This window comes from Pinus tabuliformis, chromosome 4_1, assembly GCF_031772625.1.
Source record: "Pinus tabuliformis cultivar Carrire ecotype Pingquan chromosome 4_1, CPIR1, whole genome shotgun sequence".
NCBI lineage: Eukaryota > Viridiplantae > Streptophyta > Pinopsida > Pinales > Pinaceae > Pinus > Pinus tabuliformis.
In genome coordinates, this window is record NC_142303.1 from 93,506,902 (window position 1) to 93,510,918 (window position 4,017).

A 4,017-nucleotide genomic window follows, 5' to 3' on the forward strand; every position below is an offset into this window, starting at 1 on the left:
TACCCTTTACAAACAAGTCTGGCTTTGTTTCTAATTACTTCTCCATTTTCATTCAATTTATTTTTGAAAACCCATTTTGTTCCGATAACATTCTTATCCTTTGGTCTAGGAACCAGCTCCCAAGTATTGTTCTTTTCGATTTGCTCAAGTTCTTCATCCATTGCTTTCACCCAACATTCATCTTTGCATGCTTCTTTCACATTTTGTGGTTCAGTAGAGGAGAGTAATGCCAAATAACTTGAAGCTTCTGCAACTGTTCTTCTAGTTTGTATACCTGCTTCCTTTTGTCCCATGATCTGAGATTCTGGATGGTTCTTTTGAACATATCTGGATGGAGTCTTTTCTTCTATTCTTGTTCTTTCTTCTGCTTCTTCGTGAGGTCCGTCTTGAAATTGTTCTTGTGGTTCTTCTTCTTCATCATTCTGTCTTTGAGGGTAGCTTTCATCTTCTTCAATGTCTTCACGATGTATTTGCCTAGGAATGTATCCTTTCTCATCAACCACTACATCAATGCTTTCAACAATTCTGCCAAGTCTTTTATTGTAGCATTTGTATGCTTTGCTATGTGGAGAGTAGCCAAGAAGAATTCCTTCATCTGCTCTAGGATCAAGTTTGCCAAGCTGCTCCTCAGTATTTTTGATATAGCATTTGCTCCCAAAGATTTTGAAGTGCTTTACTGAAGGAGTTTTACCACTCCAGAGCTCATGAGGAGTTTGAGTGCTGTTCACTCGGACATTTGTCTTGTTGAGAATAATAACTGCCGCATGTGCAGCTTCACCCCAGAAGGTTGCAGGAGTTCCTGATTCATCAAGCATAGCACGAGCCATTTGCTGGACTGTTCTGTTCATTCTTTCCACTACTCCATTTTGCTGAGGAGTTCTAGCTGTAGAAAATTCTCTCCTTATTCCATGTTCATCACAGAAATCGAAAAATTCATTTGAAGTAAATTCTCCACCTCTGTCGGATCTGAGGCACTTAATTTTGTGACCTGATTCATTTTCAGCCAAGGCTTTGAAGGATTTGAATTTTTCGAAAGCTTCATCTTTGTGCTTCATAAGTCCCAACCAAACAAACCTGGAGAAATCGTCAATAAATAATATCAAGTATTCCTCTCCTCTAGGTGTTCTTTTTCTGAATGGTCCACATACATCTGTATGTACTAGCTCCAGAGGCATACTGGCTGATCCTTCTTTCTCTGGAAAGTTAGTTCTAGTCTGTTTTCCAAACTGACATGATCTGCACATGGTGTTGTCAGGAATTTTGATATCTGGAAGATCGCGAACTGCCTGATATTTGCAAGCTTTCCTTATTTGTGAGAAACTTAGATGTCCCAATCTTCGATGCCATAACCAGTGCTCTTCATCCTTGCTTAAATAGCATTGTTGTTGTTCTTCATCAAAAATGTATAGATTATTTGAGGTTCTTTTTCCTTTGAGAACTGTTTTACCTGTATCAAGATCACGAACAAGACATCCATTTGATCTGAATATAACCTCGGTTCTTTGATCACACATCTGGCTTACACTTAGAAGATTATGTTTTAGTCCATCAACAAACAAAACATTTCCAGCCTTAACATCTTCTTTTAAAGGAGCAATACCTTTTCCTTTTATAATTGCAGGAGTATCATTTCCAAAAGAGACTTTCTTTCCCTTTTCTAAATTAGAATAAGATTCAAGTTTTTCTTTATCACCTGTCATGTGCTTTGAACATCCACTGTCAATGTACCATAGATTTTCTTGTCCTTCTGCATAGAATGCTATCCCACATCTTTCTGTTTGAGGTTCCTTTATTTTCCATGTTTTGGTGCCTGAGGTTTGTTCCCTTTTTTGTTCTTGTACCTTTCTTTCCGGAAACCTGCTTCTGCATTCAACATCTTCATGTCCAAAATTATTGCAAATAGAGCATTCAACTTCATTTTCAAGAGCTGAAAAATTGTTATAGGTCCTTTTTGTATTCCCTGTCATGCTTCTTTGTTTTTGAGCTTCCCTAGTCATGATTGTTTTATACGCAACACATTGGGCTGCTTTGTGACCAAAGTTATGGCAAGAAAAGCATTGTCCATTGAAGAAGTTTCTGCGATTATTGAATCTACCAGCCGACTGATTGTAATTTCTATTTTCATCTATTCTTGAACCAAATTGAGAAGGTTTTACCTGTGGCTGGTTGTGACTTTTGTTCACCCTTAAGCTGGATTGCCCCTGATAGTTTGAAGTTTGTCCCTGCTTTACCTGATGATCTTCCTTGTGTTCTTGCTCATTTCTTCTTGCGGCATCAAGATAACTTTTTGAAGTGGAAGCTTGAGAAGTTTCTCCATTGTAGCCCAGACCTGTCTTATTTAGAGGAGATCGCTGCACACTGATGATCTCATTCAACGTTTCAGATCCTTTGACAAACTTGAGATTAATAGTTTTTGTTTTCTCAATTTCTTTTCTAAGACCAACAATTTCACCTTCTAATTTTTCAAGATGTTTTTCCTTTTCATCAATCTGAAATTGTAGAGTATCAATAATCATGTTCTTTTCTTCTATACATCTCTTGAGTCTAGTAATTTCATCATAAAGGTTATCCACATCTATAGCATCCTCATAATTATCATCTTCAAATGCCATTAACAATCTATATTTGTTACCTTGTTCATCTTCATCACTGTTTGATAAGCCATCGCTATCTTCATGGGTGTAGTAGCTTTTCTTATTTGTACCCTGTTTCTTGTTCCATCTAACTGGTTCCTTTCCTTTATCCTTATAAGAGCATTTTGCAGCATAATGACCTACTCTTCCACAAGCAAAACATTTGAAAGGTAGCTTACCTCTGAACCTTCCAGAACCCCTTTGAAGATTTCTGACAAAGTTTGATTCTTCTTCCTCTTCTTCTGGAACATGACATGCTTCATAGTGATCTTCTTTGCCTGATGCTTTAAAAGCAGCTTCCCTTCTATCTGATGGACCTCCCTTTCTCATTTCATAAGCAGTTAGAATTCCATGCAGCTGAGACATAGTGAGAACACGGAGATTTTCCTTTTCTTCTACTGCAGATACTTTAGATTCAAACTTGGGAGATAAAGATCTTAGAATCTTTTGAACTACTATAGTCTCTTTTATTTCTTCACCCAAATTTTTCATACAATTAACAATCTCATCTACTCGAAGAAAATAATTAGCCACACTTTCATCATTATACATCTTGAGAGTCTCATATTGAATCCTGAGAGTTTGAAGTTTAGCTTCTTTTACCTGTTCATCTCCTTCATAGCTAGTGATCATTTTGTCCCATATCTCTTTTGCTGATTTGAAGTGCATGACCTTCATGAACTCTGTTTGAGATATACTTCCTAATAGAGTACTGACTGCTTTTGCATTTGTTTCATACTGCTTTTTCTCAGCTGGATCTGTAGGAGTAACTGAAGGAAAGGCATAGCCTGATTCTACAATGTTCCAAACTTCTGTACCAAGAGATTGAAGATATGCAGTAACTCTTACCTTCCAATAATTGAAGTTTGTTCCATCGAAGACGGGTGGCCTGATTGATGCTTCTCTCTCGTAGTTGCTCATGATGAACGATCTACCTTCAAGCGATCAAGCTGTTCTAAAGGACCCGCTCTGATACCAATTGTTGGAAATAATACTGAGGGGGGGGGGGAATCAGTATTATCTAGCAATTTACCAAATCTTCCTTATTTGATCTTTTGAAATATTCTTGTATATCAGTACCATAAAACAATGAGCATGAATAAAGAAAATAGACAATCACACCAAAGAACACAAGATGTAAGGTGGAAACCCAATGCGGGAGAAAAACCACCTGCTGCAATAATGTCTCTATCTTCTTTCAAGAAATTCTTTTTACAATGATTTTGTACTGGTGCAGTCCTTTACCAGCACGCAGGCTGCAACCTGCAAAGAGCTACAACTCTTTCTCGTTTTCCAGACTTCTCCTGGAAGGGAGCTACAACCCCCTACTTCTTTTCAAAAAGATCGACAAGTATACAACAGATACAGTCTACTACAGATATCA